This window comes from Macrobrachium rosenbergii, unplaced genomic scaffold (genome assembly GCF_040412425.1).
Source record: "Macrobrachium rosenbergii isolate ZJJX-2024 unplaced genomic scaffold, ASM4041242v1 13865, whole genome shotgun sequence".
NCBI classification, from domain to species: domain Eukaryota; kingdom Metazoa; phylum Arthropoda; class Malacostraca; order Decapoda; family Palaemonidae; genus Macrobrachium; species Macrobrachium rosenbergii.
The window spans coordinates 527,345-553,385 of record NW_027100716.1 but is presented as its reverse complement, the minus strand read 5'-3'; positions in this window follow the sequence as shown (position 1 = coordinate 553,385).

The window sequence follows — 26,041 nt, the reverse complement described above, 5'->3', positions numbered from 1 at the left end:
AGAACGCGACCAGTCCAATGGATTTCTGTTCCAGAGACTAGAAGACAATTATTTTTTTTAATAATAAAAATGCAGTCCTGACACTTCAGAGCGAAAGAAAAAGTTTGATCCCAATGGAATAAGACTTTTTTTTTTTTTTTTTTGAGAGAGAGAGAGAGAGAGAGAGAGAGAGAGAGAGAGAGAGAGAGAGAGAGAGAGAGAGAGAGAGACTCCAATGAATAAAGTGTACGTGTTTTGGTGATTTATTTAAAATTCTCTTTTTTTTTTTCAACAGATTAGATAACAATGTAACAGCATAATATGTAACAAAGCCTACCTATTTAAAGAAAGGCATCAACAGTAGACTGAAGATCTTTTCTATAGGTCTAAACGTAAAACTGTTTTTTTATTGTAGTACAAATTGACCGAACGAAAATGAAATTAAATTGTAAATACATTGCTAATTCAGAGAGACTTCCGAAATTGAACGTTTATAAATATGCGAAATATAGGTAAAAGGAAATTCCCAGTAAAAAATAAAAAATGATTTCAATAAAGTATCAATTCGATTTTCAAATCAGGCTTTGACTATAGGCCTACCTTTCAATCTATATATGTATATATATATATATATATATATATATATATATATATATATATATATATATATATATATATATATATATATATATATATATATATATATATATGTGTGTGTGTGTGTGTGTGTGTGTGTGGGCATCTGTTCGTCTGTGAGTGTAGGAGTATTGATATTTTAGGAAAAAACTAAAAAGATCGGAAAAATATAAAGCATTCAAGATATTTTGTTTTTGTGTTTCTTTACTAACTTTCCTTTTAAAGAGGATTTTTTTATGACAGTGACTTTAGTTCCATCAGTGGACACTGAGAGTAAAAGAAAGAGGGTCGTGATGAAGGAGATACTATTCGGACTAAAACAAACAAAATTTTCTTTTTCTGGATACCCAGCTTTGACCAGATGTGCTATAATTGTTTTATATTTTACAATTACATTTCAGGGTGTTGGGGGGGTCAGTTATTATTATTATTATTATTATTATTATTATTATTATTATTATTATTATTATTATTATTATTTAATAGTTTTAAAGGTGATTAATTCTATTTATTTAACTAAACCAATGGAAAAACCATAATTAAAAATAATCGAACTAAATCACGGTTCGCATATGACTGGTAAGAAAATAATGAAGATTTATTATGCTTGACTGCGTTTTCTTTCAACTTTAGGGGTTCGTAAAGAAGAATGAAAGGGGAATTAGTATTCTTTCCGTACTATTTCTCTGCATTGCGAAGAAGTTTTGGAAACTTCTCGTTATTACATTTTTTTCTTGAAGTTTCCGGGATCCCTAAGGAATATTGTATACATTTAAGGGACATAGATTCAATTTATAACTGCCATACTATAAGATGTGATGAAAGAGAGATAGCTGCAAGATGGTACTAGGTCAAACCGATCAGTCGCAAAATCATTGCATTCAGCAAATAGTTTGGTTTGCTTCAGCTGTTTTGGAATGATGAACACACAATATTGGCTCTGGTATGTGAAACAGATGACCGAGTTGGTATGCGAGTACATAAGTTCAGATACGTTAGAAAATATAGATTTTGTGTCTAATTCTGCCCAAAAGTAAGTCTGATCATTCATTAGCGAAGCAAGTGCGTTGTCGTCAAGACGTAGCTTTGAGTGTTCCAATCTCTTAGAAACTGGCAGAATAAGGTAAAGTTCAGACTTTTAATTTTTCTGTGTGAACTGTGAACTTGTGAATTTTACCATGATTTCAAGACACTTATGAATTTGTGTGGAGAGTTGGACATAACCATTTATGTCACTTTAATATTCTATTTTATTGTGTATTGCTTAACCATTATTAATCATGCATTTTAGACTTTCGTTATTATGTTTTGCACTTGTATATTTTTGGGAGAATACTATTGTGCTTAATTCTTTCGACAGATGTCTGTGGAATTGGTGTGGTTATAGAGAGGACAATACAAACCTTTGCAATGTAGGTGTTTCTCATGTGGTTGACTTAAGACTAGACTTATGATGTCTAATATGGAGTATGTGAGAGTTTTTGTGTTTAAAAGGCTTAGCCATAATAAGACTTTTAGTCAGAGTTAGATTATTTTGACTTGATAACTCATTTATTATGCATTTTAATCTTTTCTTTGTTCATTCATTACTTGTTGGGTTGGTTTGAATAATAAATCTATTTTTGTAGGAAAGATTGCGTTTCCTTAGATGATCCATTCCTTTTTGAGGATGATATTTGAGAGAAAGAGAGAGAATGCGCGGGCGAATGCTGAATACGAGAGAGAGAGAGAGAGAGAGGAATCTGTGGGCTGAGTGATAGGGAGAGGGAGTGAGTGTCAGGGGAGGTTGGCAGGTCGAAATCACCATGCTTTCCTGTCGATAGATCGCAAAGACACATTACGTAAACATTTCTACGCAAAATGCTGAATCTGTTGTAGGGGGTATAACAGATTAGTTTGGTGGCAACGGTTAAAAAGTTTAGTTGATAACAGCGATGTTTGAGGTTAAGATAGCGAAAGAGGGATAGGAATTAGAAATAGGCTAATTGATAACATTATGCCTCAAATGCACTGGCTGGCTGCAAGGCTTAGCTGAATGATCAGTGTTGAGACTTCGTGCGATGCGGGAGAACTATATTCTGAGAATTATGCACCGATACAGTGATTTTTTTTTTTTCTAAGTATTCGGGAGTGGTGAATTGTGAAAATAGATCTGGGTGATATGTAGAGCAGTTTGGGGTTAAGAAAACACCCAAATAAGAGTGAATAGTGGCGATTGTGAGTTAATTAAGTGTATGATGATCTTTGCAATTTCTAAGCGAAGATAGCATTTTCTGTCTCTTCTTCGAGTTGGTGACTTCCCATTCTCACTAGTTGCACAGAGGTCCGTTTTCTGTTAGCAGACACGAGTGATAAAGCAAGTATTCCGTTTTCTGTTCTTTTTTTTTTGGGAGTGTTCTATTTCGTTTCTTTTTCTTTCATGTTTTACGATCGGGGGCGTGTGATTATTCACAAAATGTTGGACTCAGATGCAGGTACGTCACAGTCAGTTGTGACTCATAGGCTGACGAACTTCAATGCAGGCATTACAAACTTTAAGGGCCTAGTTGACGGGAAGTTAACTCAGAATGTGGAGACATTTATTGAATCAGTAGAAATTATCTGAATTCTAAGAAAATTACAAATGGCGCCAGAAGCTTTAACAGAAGCTAAAAGCTTTTCTAAAGACTTAGACAAAGGGGACATTGGAGAACGAAATCACGCAGTTTCGGGTTCAAAAGTGTAAAACTTGGAAAGAACTTCAGAAAATTTTTACGTGCATCGTATGGCGGGGTCGACCACGAATGCGTTGTTCGAATTTACTTGAGCGCTTATCAGAACTAGAAAGGGTAATGATTCATTAATCAAATACAGTGCTCGTTTATTTGATGCAGTAGGTGAGATAAAGAAATCTATGAAAAACTCTTCATGGGTAAATGGAAATAATATCTCCTTAGATAATTTCGAAAAATTGCTACACTTTGCCTGCCTTTTAACGTCAGTCCCAGATGTAATTACAGATAGTTTTGATAAAAGAATTGATCAGGATACACATGAATCCTTTTTGTTTGCACAGATTAATAAAAATCTATCAAAATGTCCGACTCTGGAAAAGTAGTTTTGTGAAGGAGGTGCTAAAATTTCAGCAACAGTTTCAAAACCACAGAATAATGCAAATTCCTCACATCTAGGAAATCATGCAGGAGTGAAAGCATGTGCGCGGGTGGAATCGAAGAAAACTCCAGAGAGACCAGTCACAACGATTCGTTGTTTTAACTGTGATAAAGTAGGACATAGTAAGTCAAATTGCAGAGTGAGATATTGTTCAGCTTGCAAATCTTCAGACCATGGGTGGAAATTTTGCCCAGCCACAAAAGAATAGAGAATATTCAGGGAAAACACGAGGTTTTACTAGATATGACAGAAGAATTCCTCATGATGCAAGTTCTAGGTACACAAATGAACAGCAGAAATTTCACAAGATAAGTTCGAAGACGGACACAGGATAATGAGCAATCAGGTCTTAGAGTCACCAGAACCTAGGCCAATTGTACGTGGTTTTTCTAATGGCATTGAAATTTCTATCTTCATTGATTCTGGCAGCTCAGTTAACCTGATAGATGCTAATCTTTTTTACTCGAAATTTCCAGAGTGTAAATTAGCCCCTACTAATGAGACAGTGTAAAGATGTACAGGCGAGAAGATTGAATATCTTAGGTTCGTCATCTCTATACGCTTTGTATCAGGAGTTAACGGAAAGACAATAGTAGAATCATTTTTGGTCATAGAAGGATTAGCCTTAGGTGAAATGGTTTTGCTAGGACACCCTTCTTGTATGCGACATAACATCAATATTCTTACTGGAATTCAGGGGATTACAATAGGTGAGCCAGGTTGTTTTTGTTCCATATAGAAACATGGAAAAAACTTGTGAGAAACCCAAGACGCAGACTGCGACATGTGTAACACATTCATTAGAGAATGAAGACATTCCGCAAAAGTCTTTCAAAGAATTTTTGATAGAAGACATTGAATTGCACCCGCGAGTTCCTACATTGATTAAAGTGTCGGTGAAAGAGAAGAATTTTCCTTCTCAAGTATGCGTTGTTGAGGGAACCGAGAAATTCAAAGACGTTGTAAGTACGGTGTCAGTAAATAAAGTTTCAGTCGCAGGCGTAACTGCAGTAGAATTAGTAAGCTATCAAGACTCAGTGAAAAAATATCACAAGGGTACTTATGTAATTGATTTTGAAGAGTTTAAGGAAGAACATAAGATAGTGAGTTTTTGTGGAGACGGCAACATGTTTCCCAACGAGGAGCTACAATTCAGAAGTCAGGTTCTTCACGAACATTTGGCTAAAGCTGATTATTCCGAGTATACAGATAAAGTAGAGAAAGTGTTGAAAGAATATTTAGATATTATTGCTTTGAAGGGAGATAAGCTAGGAGTTACAGATGTTTTAGAACATTCAATCCGCCTAGAGAAAGGTACAAATCCCATATATATTCCAGCATATCGAATTCCTTTTAAGATTAGAAAGAAGTAGAAAAAGTGTTCAAAGTGGGGTCGGAAGGTATTATTAGGCCGAGTTCTCACCTTTTAATTTTCCTTTACTAGCGGTCCCAAAGAAAGACGGTAGTATTAGAGTATGTGAGACTTTCGTAAATTGAATGAAAAGACATGCCCAGATAGATACCCTGTAGCTTGTTTGCCTGATTTATTTGTTGAAATCGGTGGCAAGAATATATATTCGTTCTATAGATCTTATGCGGGGTTTTTGCAAGTTCCTCTTAGCGAGAATAGTCGTAAATTTACAGCATTTTCTATACCAAAGGGGTATTACGAGTTTAATAGGATGCCTTTTGGATTACAAGGGTCCCCAATAACATTTACTAGGCTGGTTAACACAGTACTTCACGGTTTATTAGGAAAGTCGGTATTTGTGTGCATGGATGACATTCTCATATGCACAGATACAATCGAAGAACATCTAAAGGTGTTAAAAGAAGTCTTCAAGCGATTACGGTTCACTGGATTAAAAGTGAAATTGGCTAAATGTGAGTTTCTGAAGAAAGAAATTGTCTATCTAGGTCATGTTATCTCTAAAGAAGTAGTCAGAGTGAATGATGACAAAGTCAAAGCTATCGTGAGTTTTCCAGTTCCTAAAACCAGGAAGCAGATTCCTAGGTATGTCCGGTTTCTTTCGCCGTTTTTTGCGGAATTTTTCTACAATAGCATCTCCATTGACAGATCTATTAGCAGAAGACGTCAAATTTGTTTGGGGTGACAGTCAGCAATTAGCTTTTGAGAAGCTTAAGAATGCTTTAGTGAATCCACCTGTTTTGAAGTTTCCAGATTTTATTCAACCGTTCACCTTGGTGACTGACGCAAGTCAGGAAGATATAGGTGCGTGTTTGATGCAGAAATTTGAGGGAAAATTACACCAATTGCTTTTTATACCAGAAAGTTCAAAACGTATGGTAGTAACGAAAGGCTGATGTCAGTTGTGGACAAGGAGGCTTTCAAGCAGTCGTCTCTAGCCTTGTTCATTTCAAGATGTTGTTGTTGGGAAATAAAGTTGAGATTTTTACAGATCATCAACCGTTGCTAGAGCTTTTTAATAAGCCAAATTTATCGCCCAAGAGAGCACGTTGGTTTTTGACATTGAGAGACTTTGATGCAAGCCTCAAATACATTGAAGGTAAGCATAATGTAGTTGCAGATGCATTGAGCAGATATTTTCCGGTTGAGGATGAGGGAGTACGTACCGAATCCTGTGCGGAACACGAGTGGACATTTGGTGTCTAATGTCTCGGATACTAGTAGTTCTGAGATATCTCATAATAGGAGACAAACACGTTCTATAGCGCATACTTCGGAGAGAAATAGTGTCGGCAGTCCCGGAAGAGATTGTTATTCGTGATGTTGAGGGAAACGCTGTGTGTTATGTTACTGAAAATATCACTTGGGACATACCCTTGCTCGAAGAGAAGCAAGATGAGGATAAATTATTGTCAGATGCTAAGGCATTTCTCAGAGGAGTTTCACCGAAGAAAGGGTAACAAGTCGACGTCATTCATTCTTCAAGGATCTAAGCTGTTTGACGCTTCTTATCGTGTGGTATCAACAGACTTCCTCGTAATTAGCCGTGCTGTGTTCAACAGTTCCGAAGATATTCATGCGTCATATGCGTAATGATCATGATGTAGTTCCAGTGCCTGCAAACAGGGTACCATAACTGTTCCACCGTTAGAAGAAGACGATAATCCGTTGATGGTCGAGTATCAGCAATATATATTACCTTCTATATTGATAATCTTAGTGGCTATTCTACTGATAATTCTTACTGTGGGGGTAGTAAAGCTTATTTGTGCTTGTAAGAATACATGCAAGGGCTCTAAGAAAACGACCCCAGTGACTTTGCAAGTACTTCATGAGAGCAGTACTTAAAACTGCAGTGCAGTAGACATTGCTAATTGAGCATAGCTCTATTTGTTATGTTTTATACATATGTTTTTATTTTAGTTCGCCATTAAGAGAGCGAGAAGCTCTTATGGGGTGGCCGAGCACTATTTAAGGGACATAGATTCAATTCATAACTGCCATACTATAAGATGTGATGAAAGAGAGATAGCTGCAAGATGGTACTAGGTCAAGCGATCAGTTGCAAAATCATTGCATTCAGCAAATAGTTTGGTTACTTCAGCTGTTTGGCTTGATGAACACACAATATTGGCTCTGGTATGTGAAACAGATGACTGAGTTGGTATGCGACTTACATAAGTTCGAACGTTAGAAAATATAGATTTTGTGTCTAATTCTGCCCAAAAATAAGTCTGATCGTTCATTAGCGAAAGCAAGAGCGTTGTCGTCAAGATGTAGCTTTGAGTGTTCCAATCTCTTAGAAACTGGCAGAATAAGGTAAAGTTCAGACTCTTCGTTTTTCTGTGTGAACTGTGAACTTGTGAATTTTACCATGCTTTCAAGACACTTATGAATTTGTGTGGAGAGTTGGACATAACCATTTATGTCACTTTAATATTCTATTTTATTGTGTATTGTTAACCATTATTAATCATGCATTTTAGACTTTCGTTATTATGTTTTGCACTTGTATATTTTGGGAGATTACTATTGTGCTTAATTCTTTTGACAGATGTCTGTGGAATTGGTGTGGTTATAGAAAGACAATGCAAACCTTTGCAATGTAGGTGTTTCTCATGTGGTTGACTTAAGACTAGACTTATGATGTCTAATATGGAGAGTGTGAGAGTTTTTGTGTTTAAAAGGCTTAGCCATAATAAGACTTTTTTTTCAGAGTTAGATTATTTTGACTTGATAACTCATTTATTATGCATTTTAATCTTTTCTTTGTTCATTCATTACTTGTTGGGTTGGTTTGAATAATAAATCTATTTTTGTAGGAAAGATTGCGTTTCCTTAGATGATCCATTCCTTTTGAGGATGATATTTGAGAGAGAGAGAGAAATGCGCGGGTAATGCTGAATACGAGAGAGAGAGAGAGAGGGGGAATCTGTGGGCTGAGTGATAGGAGAGGGGAGTGAGTGTCAGGGGAGGTACCAGGGTCGAAATCACCATGCTTTCCTGTCGGATAGATCGCAAAGACATTCTACGTAAACATTTCTACACGAAATGCTGAATCTGTTGTAGGGGGTTTAACATATAAATAAAAAAAATTTGTTTAGATGTTGATCTTTTCTTCTTTTCTATAGTTAGAGATAGGTATTGGAGGTTTTGCAGGAATCCCTTAATACCTTTCCTTTCCCTTTGGTAACCAAGAGCTAGTTGCCATGACTAGCTGGGTGAGTCATTTCCCTTGAAAATGACTTTCCTGTGATCGTTTAAGTTTTCCCTCTAGTGGCCCAGCTTTTTGTGAGAGTGAAATGTGACTTCAGATTCTGGTTAAATAGAGAAAAAGACACTGCTTTCTCCGGAAAAAATGACTAGCTAGTACAGAAATGAACCGAAGTATGAAATTGCAAACAAAAATGCCCCCAAATATGACAAACGCTTCTGGCAACAGTAATATCTCTGTGAAGGTACTGGCAGCATTCCATCATTTCCTCAAGGCCAAATGCCTGAATTCCACTTTTACCTGGATTGTGAAATCTTTGTTTTCCTTGGATTCCTGGAACGGAAGTCAAAATTTCTTCACTTGGCTCTTATGACTTTGTAGTGACAATCGTCGAGAATTTAAAAGGGAACTGCGGTTATTACAGTTACTCATGTATTTGGTAAAAAAAAAAAAAAAAAGTTACCAGTATATTCTCTCTCTCTCTCTCTCTCTCTCTCTCTCTCTCTCTCTCTCTCTCTCTCTCTCTCTCTCTCTCTGTATATATATATATATATATATATATATATATATATATATATATATATATATATATATATATATATATATATATATATATATATATATATATATATATATATATATATATATATATATATATATATATATATATATATATATATATATATATATATATATATATTACAGAAGATAAAAACCAAGGCAATGAATAAATTTGCCATTAGCTTAGGTGAAGAAGTTCGGTCTACGCTTGAAACGTTATTAAAATCACTTGCTAGGAAATACGCCAACATGCATTTTATTTTTATAGTGAAATTTCATACAAAACATTATTTCAGTTTCAGCCAGTCTGGTAATGGAAAGGAAAGGCCATAAATTGCACACCGTGTAGAATAGCCTATATCTAAACCTCTTATTGGTACTCTAGCGTCAGGATTGAAGCTGCAGCACCACAATTTACGAGCGGTGCCAAAATGATCACTTTAATGGAAACTGTAATAGATAAACGGAGTGTATTTCTTGACTAGATTGAAAAAATGTACCTGTTAAAAATAAGCAATGTTAGATCTTTATGCACTGTTTCTATGTTTATATTCCGAGATCTTCCTCCTTTCATGATAAAGAGCAACACTTCAAAGTGTTGTATCTTCTTCAGTCGCTTATGGCGATGGTTATTTGATAAGCTGCTTCTGTCATTAATTAAGGAGTCTAACCCCTCTTTCACCACTGATGGTCAAAGCTCCTCACGAAGAGTCCATCTTCGCCACACAAGTATTTCAGTTACCACGGTTCAGATCTGTTTCAATCTCCACGTCTTGATTTTAAATGTTGGAACTACTGGGTTTTTGTATTGTAAATCTTCACATGTAAATTGTTGTTTTGCGGTAAATATAAGAAACGAATTGTAAGATATTTCTCTTTTGAGTATTAAAATAAACAAATGAACTTTGCTTGTTACCACATTTTGCAATATGAGAAACTCAAATTACAAAATGCCTAAAATTATCCTTACCATTTATAAAGCTCATCTAAATCTAGGCCTACATCGAATTCGATGTGGCAATCTAAGTTTTTCGACTGTGACCCCACCCCAACCCTCTCTGCCATACAGACTATAAGAGATTTAATGATAGGCCCAGAACCTAGGTCTGATTTGAAAGGCGAACTGGTATTTTATCAAAAGCATAACTTTGTAAATACGAATTTCTCTTTACACAGTTGTAAACATATTTACGAAACTCTGATTTGAAAACTCTCTCCAAATTAGTATTTTACTTACAGCATAGATTCATATTCATTCAGGCAATTTATACTAAAGCAAAATGGAAGAATGTTTAGACCTATAGAAAGGTATTGCTATCCACTCATAAGGATTTTCATTAAATAGGTTTAGCAATGGATCTACACTTGTGTTCAATAGATTCTCTTTCAAAAAAGCTTCCGTTCCATTGTGTTTCAAACTCATTCTCTCTCTGAGTATTAGATTTGCATTTTTATGAACAGGAATAGTTGCATTCTAGCCTCTGAAACTGAAATCTAGTGAATGGCGCTTTCTTTATTACTGCCTCCATCTCAGGCGTTTCGAATGACACTGACGACAAGACTCGGAGCGAATCAAATTCTGCAGGAAATCGATCCCTGTGATGACAAGGAGTTTAGCAGGAGACGAGGATCAGCTCATTCGAATGGACTTTTCAGACTGCAGTCCTTATTTTATTAAATTTGTTTAATATTACTAAGATTTTTTATATAAATTAATATAATTTTTCATTTGATATAATTTTTAATTAGATATTGAAAAATTTTTTTTACTGAGACTACTTTTACATGAAACATTTGTATTTTTTATGGTTGAAATAAATTAATTAATGTATTACTCTAATGACCGACCGCTTGGCATTGTGTATTGTAGATGTTTTGTCGTCCAGGAATTATTTTTGAGCTAATATGCTTGAAGGAAATTTTGGGAGATATTGTCATACTGTATCATTAAATGTAATTTGTGTTATCTTGCATTCCTAAGTTGGGGGAAAAACAATGCTTTACGACTGTAGGCTAATAAATAGAGGGCAAATATCTAGAGGTGTTATCTGCATACCAGTACTGTGTAGTTCGGTGGTCTTCCAACAGGGCGGCGCCACAGACCCTCGCGGACATTTTGAGTCTCTTAACAACGCAAATTGAACCTGGGTTCAGTGCGATTGTGATTTTTTTTTTCTGTCACGAGCTCAATAATGGTATGATGCGCTGCTTATAATTGCCAAAATGGGAAAAACAATTCTTCGAGAGAGAATGGGATAACATTTCGCAGGTAAACGAAGCATGATAGAATTTATTTATCCTTAATTTTGTACTAGACATATATATGTCATCCCAGCAGTAGATTCGCTTTCTCTATTTAACGTGTCTCATATATTCAACATAATATCGTGGCACATAAACGTAGTAGCAATATAATTTTGACATCAGAATTCTATTCGTGTAGATTGGGGCGTGGAAAAGGGCGCCTCTTGGATGATGAAAGCGCCGCCGTTTAATGTCAGTCGCGTTTGAGGTTTGCAATCCCCGCAGTTTTCTAAGGCCACGGAATGGAACACGGGGCACAAGGGCGGCGATGGCTCCACGGCGGCGAGCGGAAAACGGAGGTTAGCAAAACCGCCGAGACTTAACTTGTTCTCGGCTTAAACTAGCGACCGCGTGAGAGAGAGCTGTCCTGGCTCTGGACCTTTATTGCTTCTGGAGAGGGTAGGGGCCGATGTGTCCTGACCCAGGTCGCCGACGCGGATATATCAGTGAGAACGATCTTACTTCCCTGTACCAAAGAAAACAGTGCAAAGCCAGATTACTGTTCCCAAACTATTATATTCTCTGAGCCCTATACCCTGACCTTCAAAGGTTCAAACCTTCAACCCAAAGCAGGAAAGGAGAAACCAGTTTCCTAGCGTATTTTGGCGCTACTTTTTGTGCCTCTGCAAGATAATAATATCACACCATAAACGGGAAAAGAATATTGACAACAGCAAAAATGATGAAGAAAACGTTCGACTTATTCTATCTTTTGCTTTGCTACAACCTTTACTTTAATTTTATTTTGTAAAACTCTGATGCCACACTAATCAATGACAAACTGAAGGTTTACTTTTAGGAGCAGAGTGCAATTTAGAATATAAGCAATAAAAGGTGAACTTGTTTGCAAATTAATTATTGCTCAACATTTAAGTACTATTTCTACCCATTCTTTATTCGATTTACTTTACTGGGGTAATAAGGCACTCAAAAGAAAATAAAACAAAGAACACTTCAAAATTTCAAAATAACAACAAAAATAAAACATACAAGGCAGAATTTAAAAGGAAACAAATGTAAACCCACTGATTCCTTACTCATCCTGGAATTACAGGCATGCTATTAGTTGTGCCTTGAAGAGGCGGCATTCGTGACAATACATTGTAGGTATTAAATAATATCCCCTTTACCAAAATTGTAATAATAGAATTCAATTCTTCTTTTCAATCGACCTCCAATTGTTCACAAGCTCGACGAGCATAACTAATATTTCCCCAAGTCACGATGCGTACCAAGTACCCGGTTATTACACAACTAATCTCAAAATTCAAAAATATACCTCACTTCAGCCAGATACCTGAACTCTCATAACATTAATTGTTACGACTGAGTACTCTAAAGGTAACAGTGATCCTTAGGAAAAACTTATTTATCAATCACTTGAAAAATCAAACTAAGTCTATCAGAATATGTGTGAGGTAATCAAAAATTTAACCTAGAAATCTTCTAGAGTAAAAGGGCATCACTCATCAAAAAACTCTAACTGTCTCCCTGGTCTTAATTCACTTTAGCAAAACTAAAAGAACAAAACATGTTTATCACTTTGCCTTATGCACACACAATCAATCCTATTCACTGGTGATCAATAAATGAAACACTTTCTAAAAATGTTAAATGCAAAAATTTATTTTTAAATTCAAAGTTTATAATTAGAATTCACAATTAATTAGAATTCACAATCTGAAAAATTTATTATTATTCGAAAATAACACAACACTCAATTAATTCTTGAATTAATTTATGAAACAAAACTAATTCACAAAACTTTATCAGAATTTAAATTAATCAAGCAAAATTTAAACTATCAAGAATTACTCAAGATTAAAAAGAAAATCTTAACACATGAGATATCAAAATCAAATATGCAATGTTGAATTACGTATGCAATGTTAAATTACCCAAGAAATATTTAAAATGCTATGTAAATAAATGTTACATCACCAACATAAAAAATGTGAAAATATAAAGAGATTGTAAATAGAAAAACACACAATAATACACAAGATTTATCAATAATGACTTCACTTGGCAAAAATTTCCTAACTTATCATACCATGGTATCAATAAGTAAAATTCACGTTACCTTTACACAAATTTGTGAAAACCTCTGTAAATCACTTCTGCTGCAGCTGCGTTACACAATACACACTTTTACCCGGCGCCGTTACGAACTAAATAATTTTTTACTAAATTCAGATCTCAAAGTTATTGCTAATATGTGACCACAAACTCTACGTTAAAAGAATCTCTTTCTAAGAACGAGAGAGAGAGAGAGAGAGAGAGAGAGAGAGAGAGAGAGAGAGAGAGAGAGAGAGAGAAAGAAAACAATTCGACTGGTCTCAGGAATCAGAATGAAAAGATTTTAGTATTCCAGTAATACGTGAAACAATTACATGATGTCATTAAAGCATTTTGGGTGCGAGATACAATGGAGAAGCTTCTAGAAGAAAGTTACGTCATCCCAGCAAAACGTTTTGAACACAATCTTACAAAACATGACGTAATTGATCAAGACACGTATTCTTTCTCTCAAAGTGGTGTACGTGACTTGAACATGAAACAACGTGAAATCACTCGTCTCGAGCCCGTATGGGACGAATCGATGTTTGTTTTCAATAGCTGCCATCATTAACCCAAAACAAAGCGCTCCCTCTTATCTGAACTGATGACAACTGAAATGAAACAAGCCTTGATGGACACACACACGTGTTCACATGCTACGCTTTTACCAAGAAAGATATTCGTTTTAAATTACGTTACTATTAAAATTGTATTATCAATTCTAAATTACGCTATCAAGTAATCAATAGTTCTTTTGAGATCTGATGCCAAACTAAATATGATACTTCAACAACCATTATCATTAAACATAACACATGAAAAAAAGTAAATATGTCAAAATTATAGGAGGATATACGTATTACAAGGCAACATCATGAAAAAAAATATATAATATATATATATATATATATATATATATATATATATATATATATATATATATATATATATATATATATATATATATATATATATATATATATATACGTGTGTGTGTGTGTTTGTGTGTGTGATATGTCACCAAACTGCATGTGACAAATACTGTACATACGTAGATAACCACTGGAAAGGTGAAAATTAAGACAAAGTACCAAGTACTTTCGTGTATCACGAACACTTCTTTGGGGTATAAAGTATTCCAAAGTACCCCTCAAGAAGTGTATACATGATACGCGAAAGCTCTCGGTACCTGGTCTGAAATTTTCACCTTTCAAATGGTTATCTGCATTTATATATTTGTCACGTGCATTTTGACAACTTATTACACACACATGTACACACATTATATATATATATATATATATATATATATATATATATATATATATATATATATATATATATATATATATAATATATATATGTATATATATATATTACATATATATACATATATATTATATATATGTGTGTATATATATATATATATATATATATATATATATATATATATATATATATATATATATATATATATATATATATATATATATATATATATATATTTAACTTTATCACATACACAATTGTTCTGTGCATTAGTAGAATATTAAAGGACCTATTCAAACTGGATGGTATAAATTAGATACCATCCAGTTTGAATGATATCCTTTATAATATATATATATATATATATATATATATATATATATATATATATATATATATATATATGGCCTTTGACGATCAGAATTGATCTCACCCCTGGGGCATCTTCGCCAACAAAGCATCACTGAAATAGGGGTTTATTTTTACCAGGGATGGGCCCTTCCCCATTCTCAGCTCTGTTAACTAGCCAGAGCCGACGGCGTCTCTGCTTTTTTGTGAAAACAGATGATTCCTATGCAGAGTCCGAAACCAGTTATTTCGCTGCTGACTGTAGGAAACACGCCAGTGCTGAAGGTGTTCCTCGATGCGTAAGTTCCTGCCACACTACAATCCTCAGAAAGTGGGAAGACCAATTTCGCATATGTGGTAGGCAATGCACTTACGGGATTTTAGGCCACGCCAGAGGTTGCCACTGAGGAATATGTGAAATCGGTATCACTGCTTCCCCACGTCGAGGTATCCAATGGCAAAAGGAGACTTCCCGCTCGAAGCTCTTCCTTCTCGTGTCTCCTACGTCTGCGTTGACCTGGCTTCCTCGTTTTCTGGAAATTGATCATCTGTCTTCGCAAAGAAGGAGAGTCCGCTCCATACGGATGAACTGTGTCTGATTTATCCCAATTTTGCAATCGGACACAAGTGACTTGTCTGGATTCTGGAGACATTTTCGTCTCCACTGAGCTGCTGCAGTCTTCTGGAATTCTTGGGATTCCAGAATATCAGGGAGTTCCAGCAGATGGCAATGACTTGGAACAATTCTTGAGACATTTTCGTCTCCACTGAGCTGCTCCAGTTTTCGGAATTCTTGGGATTCCCGGAATGAAGGGACTTCCAGCAGATGGCAATGACTTGGAATAATTCTTGAGACATTTTTCACTGAGCTGCTCCAGACTTCCGGAATTCTATTCCTATATCAGGGACTTCCAGCAGATGGCAATGGTTTGAAATAATTCTTCATCTCTTTTTCTAACTATATGCATGTATAATTGTATGTAAATAAATAAAGCTCAGCTAGAAAATGAGGTCAGTAAGCAAGGCCTGGGATTCTCTGGAGACTCTGGAGGCAATCTTGTGAAAGTTCCCGGAAGGTCGACACGATATGCCTCAATCACTCAACTTGTTTTCACGTGTGTGTGTGTGCGTGTGTGTGTGTGCTTATATAGCGATTCATTTTCTAGTTTATCTTTTTTCGGAGAGAAAATTTAAAGGAAATATGTATTAATTTCATCACGAATTTCAATAATGACGACTTTTCATTAATAAATTGAATAATTGATAACGGGTGCCTAGAATTTGAATATAAACAGCGTCTTCACCAAACGTTTGCGAAAGATAAAGTCATGTACACACATCTATATACATACATACATACATACATACACACACACACACACACACACACATATATATATATATATATATATATATATATATATATATATATATATATATATATATATATATACTGTATATATATTATATATATATACATAATAATATATATATATATATATAGAAAATATATATATATATATATATATATATATATATATATATATATATATATATATATATATATATATATATATATATATATATATATATATATATATATATATATATATATATATATACTGTATATTATATATATATGAAATAAAAATATAGAATAAAATTAAAAAAGGGGACAATCTGTTTTGGTCCTGAAGCATTTTCATTGATGTTAGTGAAAATTGCCATCTTTTCTATTTTTTCTGTTTTACCGTAGATATTTGTAACCGCTGTTGTCAACACGTCTCTAACCTCTATTATTTCTTTTTGATGATAAGACTTGTACAGTACAGTTACTGAAATCCTTATACTGTATTATGGAGAAATGTGTAGTATTTGATATAGTCCTGAGCCTAGTAGATTCCTGAGGTAGCCTACGTCCTTACTGCAGTAAAACATGTTATGAACATATGTTGGAAACAAGTTGAATGAAGGTCAGCGACTAACTGGTAGCAGTCCTGGCTAGTGCTTAACAGGATTATCCTGAATTTGCCAAAGATTCTTTCTCCACTTACAGTTGCTGACTTGTTTCCAACCTGCTTGTGATATGTATGAGATAAACATCTGATATGTATTGGATATGCATGGGATAAGGGGCTTCACACTTTCTGTCACACTGACTGATTCGACTGACTCCTGGATGAAGAAGCAGCCTGTTAATCGCCTCAGTTTACATGGCAGCTGATCTGTCAGTCCATACCCACTGGCATCTGAAAAGGAATAAAATGGCTAGTGGATTCTGTTTACTTAATTTCATTTTTTTATTTATTCACTTGACTTTTTACATTTTATTCATTTTATTTATATATTCATTTTCCTATTTAATTTTCATCTTCGAAATCATTTGGAATTTGCATCACCCAAAATCTTCAGCCCGTCACGTATTTAGTTGTAATTGCTATACGATGAAATATAATGCGCATCCATGTATTATTTTCGGTCTGTCACAGTAATAGTCTACGGATAATAAAGCCCACGTTGAGATTTGCCGTCGTTGAGCACGAGGCCAGTTTCTCTCACCACTGGCCCCAACAGAAGCCTACAGAGTGAGCACCTCGGGTCGAGCTTCAGGACGGTGAATAGTGTCCCTAGGAACGGGAATTTCCAACCCACCCTCTCTTACTTTTCCCGCATTTTATACAGTACTGGTACACCAGTTTTCAATAAAACTGACAATGTCAAAATGACTCTTCAGGATAGAGTGTCACAGTCTCAGCCACATGAGCGGAATCCAAACTTTTGTTTATTTCAGTTGGTGACATTTAACAAAACTGGATGGTTACAGACAACGTATTGCCACGTTTTTCTTTTCCATTACCCGGTGAGGTCAACAAGTTCATAAAGCATAAGATAATTTTCGACTGAAGACACAGTGCGAAGAAAAAACTGTATGTAATTCGACAAAGTGCAGGTGCCACTTCGTTTGGTTTCATTTTCATTTGTAATTGTTTCGCATTTATTTCTGTTTGGTAATTGTCGTTTATTTTAAGTACGACTCTCATTGTCATTATCGATATTTGTATCATTTCCCATCAGGGCGTGGGTGGGAAGTGCCGTCAATGCACCTCACGTGATGCACTGTAGGCATTACTGAAGGGTGTTTGTAGTGTCTCTTCTGCCCCTAGCTCCACTTACTTTAAACCTTTTACTTTACCTCCATCCCTGCTTCTTTTCTTCAGTCTTGCTGTTCATCCTCTCTAACAATTACTTGCTACTGAAACTGTTGGGTTTGTCCCAGTTCCACCTGTAGAGCCTTGGTCTTTATCAACTTTATTTTCTGGATTTCTTTATCTTGCTGTCCAGCCTCCAACTCCCCTCTTTTCACTGTTTTAAGCGCCGATTGGCTGAAAGTTCCCAGTGCTTCCAGGCTTTATACTGGAATTTGTATCAACCAAATCAGCAGTGGAAGCAGATATATATACCTCGTTGTCATTGATGTTTGGAACCTTCAGGGATTGATTTGATTTATAAAATTCAGGCTGCCAAGCCTGGAAGCACTGGGGCCTTTCAGCCATTCACCGCTTCTTAAGACAGTGCAAAGAGGGAGTTAGAGTGGTTGGACTGCAAATAAAGCTATTCAGAAAGTAAATGAGATGAAGTAATAAGGATTTCAAGGTGGAACTGGGAAGACCCAGCAGTTTCACTAAGAAGGAGTTTAGAGAGGTTGGACAGCAAGACTGAAGAAAGGAAGCAGGAATGGAGGTAAAGTATAAGACACAAAAATTTGTAGCTAGGGGCCAGCAACCTTTTAGTAATGCCTACAGTGAACCAAGTGAGGTGCACTGACGTCACTAGCCCCCAACGGGGACCTTCAGTGATGCACACACATTTAGAAAATCCTTTCGACAGGAAATCTTCTTCTTCATTTTAACGTGCTTTTATTCCCATTTTTATATGGGGTAAGCACGATGTCTTCTTTGAAGGACTTTGATTTGGCGGTGGGGTGTAGGCCGTGTGCCATCAGGCCCTGCCTGACATCGCTTAACGAATGTGTACATGTATTACCGAATCCCCGCTCCTTTCTCCCAGCAGCACGAGGAGAACTGGGCGGGTAGGCTGACAGTTCGAGACGTGTGAGGTGTCTGTTATGTTTTTAGAGGATGTTGGAGTGGCTTTGTTTATGTGTGTATTAGTCTGTAACACCCATTTGCTTTCAGCAAACCTATCCGTTGATTACATACGTAATCCCGGGGTGTCTACACGGATAGCAAAGTGTCTGCCTTCTCTGACTGGTCGGCTGCGGGGATTGAACCCTCGCCACAGGCTTCTATGAAGTCTGTGGTTGCTGCTCTACCAACCGAGCCATCGAGGCTCCCCTTTCGACAGGAAATATTAGTCATAATTACACATTTGTGACTCCACAGGGGAAACAACTGCGGTATCTTTGTCTAAAAGGTTTGTCTCGTAAAGGTTGTTCATCATCATCACCGGCACAGGTTACCCCCACAAACTCCTTCGTAACCTGAGAAGTGTTTGTGTTCGTGTTTGCACAAGAGATCCCAACCAAAAACAAACACCTGTGGGTCCTTGAGGTCAGGTTGCCACAGGTGAAGAAGAGGCGTGGGAGAGGGCGGGATGGCTGTACACTCCCCGAGCGAAAAGAAAAGCCAAAGAAGGATGTTCCTCCTTCCATCGAAGAATCATTGAGAGGCTGAAACACTTCAGTGAAGTTATAACTTGGCTATTTTCAGCCTTTGACTAGAAAATCGAAGGAAATCATTTTTGAATATAAAGCTAAAGGATGTATAAAGTTTTAGTCACATGTTTGGCTTACAATTAAGAGTTACCTATTAAAGCTAGATTTTAATCAGTTTATCTTAAATTAAACTAATACATAACATCAAAGGGATTCTGGTATAGAGTTAAAGTGGCAACAATAAATGACTGAAATGTTTAAAAGAAAGAAAAAAAATCTACAAACACAACAGATTAATTCAAGCACAGCTACGCACTTTAGCAAGGCACACTTTCAAGGTGGGATTTCAAGGCTGCTTCTCGGTTTTAAGTGGAGTCCGTTGGGAAGGGAAACCAAGTATTCATGGCTAGTTTCGACGTGAAGAAAACTGTAACGCTGGAATGATGAGAAATAAACAAAAAAAGGGGAGAGAAAACTTTCCCTAAAGTAAAGAGGAAAATAATCGGGTACAGAGGTGGAGGAGTTGAATTCCTGATCAGCAATCAGTCAGAAATATTTCCTTTAAAAATAAAGTTATAAGATAGCAAACTCATTCCCCTTCCCACCTTCGTCCCTCGACCGCCCTTCCCCCACCCCCGTTCCCCTTACTAAACACCCCTTTCTATTTTTCCATAAATAATACCTTCCACCAATTTGAATGAACCCAGAGTACCTCTGGCAGAATCATATCACCAACAATAATGCTTGGAGAGAGAGAGAGAGAGAGAGAGAGAGAGAGAGAGAGAGAGAGAGAGAGAGAGAGAGTCCCCATCTGCTTATCCATGTAATAATTCACCCTTTGGAAACTTCCAAACGTTTGAGGCCAAAAAGACATCTCAGACTCACACTGCCTTCTCATCAAAGTCTGGCTGTTGTGAGATATTGAGGCAAAACAGAAAAACCTGATTCTGCGCTGAATAACCTCATAGTCATAGGTCCCAGCGCTTGGCCGTTGATCCAAATTCTATGTTCCATTCCATTCCAACACTTGTTGACCAATCCCTTGGGACGATGGCTACTTCAACAGTGGCAAATCTTGCATATTTTTTATTCTTGATATTCCACATTCCTACCTCCTCCTATTTCCGCTTTTTTATTCTTGATATTTCGCCTTCCTACCTCCTCCTTTTCCCGGTACACTGAGCAGCTTTCGCTAACTTAACAGAATAGCCTTTGTAAAAGTTAAGTCAGTGAGTTGGTTATGATAAGGAATGTGGTAACACTGATTGACGTCCGTGGCCGTTGCTGTATATTGCTTTTGAAATGAATAATGGAAGCAGCTTCTAAAGCTTTGTAGGATAAGATTAAACGGGGATTCAGTGTATTTAATGGAGGCTCCTTGTCACTAATAACAGTGGCAAATTTGTCTGTTTCGTATCACTTAAATTGTCCAACTTTAAACTATAGATAGATATAGTTGTAGAAGACTTTCAGTAATGATTTTTGCAGAAGGAAAAGAAAGGACTCTAATACTGTTTGGGCCATAGAAATCACATTGATTAGTAAAAGTCCCCGGCTTTGGTAGCTTTCGGAAAAATTTTTTTTTTTATTTCAGTGTTAACAAAATATATGGGCTGTCTTATTCAATAATAATTAAAAAGCCAGAGTAATGTATATAAGCGACTGTATTTTTAGAAATACAGGAAAGTTTTAAAAAATGAGTTTTCGACCGTTTGCATAACGGTCCTCTTCGGCCGACTGAATAAAAATACTTGTATTTCTTTAAAAGACGATTGACGATTTTTTTGGTAACAGTCCAGGAAACCATCGAACAATCTTTCGGCTTAGATTAAGAAATGGCGGTCATGCAATGGCTGCTTCCCCGCCCGCCTCTGTGAGTCTCGGTCGTACGGTGCTCCTTGCTATTATAGTGACTGGGTGATTCGTGGGTGGGGTGGGGTAGGGTGGGCGGTGAACTACTTTCAGCACCGGGTTCTCTTCTGCGACAACTGCCACTTCGACAAGCCGTGAGGGGAGAGATGAGGGGGACACAGTATATATCGTATTCATTATCTGTTAATATAAATGATCGCTTTAGAACTAATTTCTCTTATTTTGTGTGATCATTAAACAACAATTCCTTTTGTTGTTTGGAAGAAGAAATATGCCTGAGAGAGCAGAGCCTGTCACAATCATTTTCTTTTCTGATTTATTCTTGTCTACTGTGACAGAATTTTCTTTGGTAGCCTCCACCTCATTTGTCCCCTACTCGACGACAGAGGCTTACGATCTGTCCCTGTGAAAAGAAGCTGCCAAGCCCTAAGGAACCCATGGCCCTAGGGATCAAGGGACGAAAAGGGACAGGTCTGTCTCAGGGAAGTCGTTTGAAACGAGTGGCCCTAATTGCTGTCTCCCTCAGGGGATGAAGTTTGAAGGGGAAATATTGATCAAGGGTTGTCAGTCATGTTGAGTCAAGATTTGATACCTGACTGAGGATTTTGGATGGTATTTCTGTGTTTTCATAACTTGTCATATCTACAGTGGTGCACCGACCTTTGAGCGCAAGACAAATGAGCGCCGACAGTTGAGCGCCGACAATTGAGCGCAAGACAAATGCGCGCACTAACATTTGAGCGCCGACATTTGAGCGCCATAATTTCAAAATTCAATCCTCTTCTTATTTTTTTGTATTGACATTATAGACGTTTAGTACTCACTGTTACAAGCGTTTGGATATAAAGGAAGAAGAAACAATCTTAATCTTTATTTGCTATGGCATGTAAATAAATAGATAATAAATAGATAAATGAATATATATATATATATATATATATATATATATATATATATATATATATATATATATATATATATATATATATATATATATATATATATATATATAATATATATATATATATATATATACAAAAAAGAAAATACATATAAAAGTGCGACAGCTTAAATTTTTATTGACATGTACGAGTACATAAGATATTTAAAAACAAGTTCCACAAATAGAAAATTAATAAAAACAATTTGTAAATAGAATATAACTACTTTTGTAGGGTAAGATTATATGATATGGAACGCAGATAATCTAATGGCTCTCTTGAAGAATACTCACTAACAATTTTAATTATAGCACTGTTTACTCGTTCATATTTTTTGTGTTTTACAGGCTCATGCCGCCCACTGTTTATTCTGATCAATTTGGTTGAGGTGTGATTTTGTTCTATTCTTAAAATTTCTATGAATTTGTATATTGTAGGGTGCATATGCCCTATTGACTGCTGCATTGCCCGATGCCACCCCTCTAACGAATTATTTGTACGTGGATGTTCATTGACGACACGTTCGTAAACACTCCAAACACGAGGGGGAAACATAGCATCTCTCCTTCTTCCTCTCCTACAAGGTCTTCCTATCCAAGTATCTTCGAAGTAAAATACCAAATCGTCTAAGTCGTCGGGGATTATATCTTGTAATGATTCAAAAACATCTGTAATATCATTGTGGGGAACGAACGCCAAGGCCACAAGCATTTTTGTACATTTTCGTATTTCTTCACTGTTACTGACTGTATAAATTGGTCAATCCTAAGTTGCCTTCTCCATAGCGAGGGTACTTCGAACTAAAATAAATCAATGGTATTTCTCTTTTAAAGATATACTAATAACCAAACGATACGCACACAAAATGAAAGTTAATGATAATAACCAAACAAGTTAACAATGTAAACAAAAGATTTTAACGAATTTTAACGATAATAAACAACCGATAACATGCCATTTTTTGAAAACCAATTTTACGAAGTATGCGTGTATGGGTGCGCGTGATTGTTTTTTTTGTTAAAATTTCGTGCGCTCAAATGTCGGCGCTCAAATGTTAGTGCGCGCATTTGTCTTGCGCTCAATTGTCGGCGCTCAACTGTCGGCGCTCATTTGTCTTGCGCGCGAAAGTCGGACCACCATCTACAGTATAGTCTATTTAACATTCCAAGATGGCTGGGGCGGGGCCAGGACAAGAATACAGCGGTGTCAAACGTCTCGTTATGATTAAAAGTTTTGCCTTGTTAGAACTTGTTCAAGTGAAATTTTAAAATGTTATTCATTTAAAGATAACATCGAAACATATTAGGCTTCACATATTTGCAGTACAAGCCTAATTTTTCTTCATAAAAACAAAGAGACATGGCATCATTTTTGGCCGCCGCTACCAAACCTCAGTTCCCCTGACACGTGGTCAGCGAGGGCATCTGAAACAGTAACAAGGGTGGTCACCTCCAGCAGCCAGTCACTGGAAAGTATTGATAGCCCTTGAATTGAAGGGATAGCCAAAGCGGATCAAATCTCCCCACAGCCAACATCTTTACTCCCAGGTTAAGTAAACTGTTGATAACATTTTAAAATATTTCATGTTAAAGAAACAACAAGGGTGCCCTGTAAATAATAGTAATTTATTTTTCTCTCCTAAATGACAAGTAGCTTATTTAACCTGCAGAGGCACTGAAAAAAACGGTCATGTAATCATAAATAAATGCTAATATGGAATATGGACAATAATCAAATGGCTTGAAAAGCCATTCCTGCCGAACCACCCACACAAATTTTAAGTGTGAATGCATTAAACACATTATGGTTTTATTATAAAAACTATGATTATTATTTCCTAAAAAAGCACACAAAGAAAGGAAAATCATTAAGAACAACCAAAAATTACTCGCTGTTTCTTTAGAAAACGTAGTACAGTAAGTGACAGATCTCAGGTAAAGCCATAAACAATGGGTTAACCTCGAGGGTGAGATTTAAAAGGATAAATGGATCTGGCAACGCTGTGTTCTTTTACTGGCCCCACCCTTACAGTACAGTATAGCCATCTTGGAATGTATGAGTTTATGTATGTACAGATGCTTGTCTCAAACACTGTGATCTCGATATATATATATATATATATATATATATATATATATATATATATATATATATATATATATATATATATATATATATATATATATATATATATATATATACATACATATATATATGTATATATATACACACACACACACACACACACACACACACACATGGGATATATATATATATATATATATATATATATATATATATATATATATATATATATATATATATATATATATATATTGTTATAAACTGGGACCTTGGTTAGGGAGAGAATTAGAACAATTTAGTATAATTGGCTGCCAAAGAACCAAGAGGTCCTGAGTTTATAAACAAAAAGAAGGCTACTGGAAATTCACCTTAGATTTTCCTGTATTTATAAGTAAATAATTAAGGTCACCATTAGAATTTGACTTCTTTGACAATTAAAAAGGGGGTTTATTTATTGAGACTGGGCAAGTATGTAAGAAGACAAAACAGAATGTAAATTGTAAACAGCTACAACCAATTAAGCACGTACAGGGGATCAATAATGCCGTGATTTGCAAATAAGCAATGTAAATATGAAGGGCAGCAGATACAGCAACCCCGTGATAACAACTGGCTCTGTTATGTAAAAATTACATTAAATCATCACTGATGGTAATTCTTTTAAAGGGGTGAACTCCAGGGTAATGGAATCAGTTCATTAAGATCATTTCTGTGGGGCCAGCAACGGAGTCTTGCAATCAGGCTGCGGCCAGGAATGGTTGCGAAATTTGGATGGCAGTCAGAATTAGCGGGACATAGGTTTGCAACTGAGCAGATGATGATTCCCTGAAAGAAAGGTTAAGAGTTAACACCACATGAAAGAGAAATGAAATCTCCCTATAAGGGGGCTCAAACGGACTTTTGCTCCAAACTGAGAAAAACGCAGCCCAGGGGCAAGTAATTGATCACTGTGCATGGAAAATGGCCCCAATCATGCAATTGGGCCATGTTGCTGGCCTAACGGTAATATAAAAGTATTATACAAATGCACGTTCTTAAATTCTAAACACCACGTAGCCCGGATGATAAATATGAGACAGCACTTAATCACAATCTTGGAATTGTGGTGGATTGGGCTCTGAAATGATGAACACGTGTTGCCGCCACACAAAGAGGGAAGCTTCAAACACCTATATCACTTAGACTAATTTGCCCTTAATTTGCAATGGGGAAGAGATATTGGCATGCTTATCACTGAATCGTTTACATTGATTTCAAGGCAAGTTATGGGGTGGGTTATGGGCTGCCGAAGCAGGATGACTTAACAAAGGGAAAGGCTTTTGTGGAGAGAGGAATTGAAGTTTAAAGAAATGGAAAAATCAAGGGATTTCAGGGGTGAGGGAAAGGGCTGGCTTACTGACTACTTATGATTCACGAATCTGATCTACAGTTGTTGGCGCCAAAACACAATCGATTCGGCCGTTTGTCGAAGGTAGTGTTCACCCAGCGTAGAGCGGAAAGGGACACAGAACATG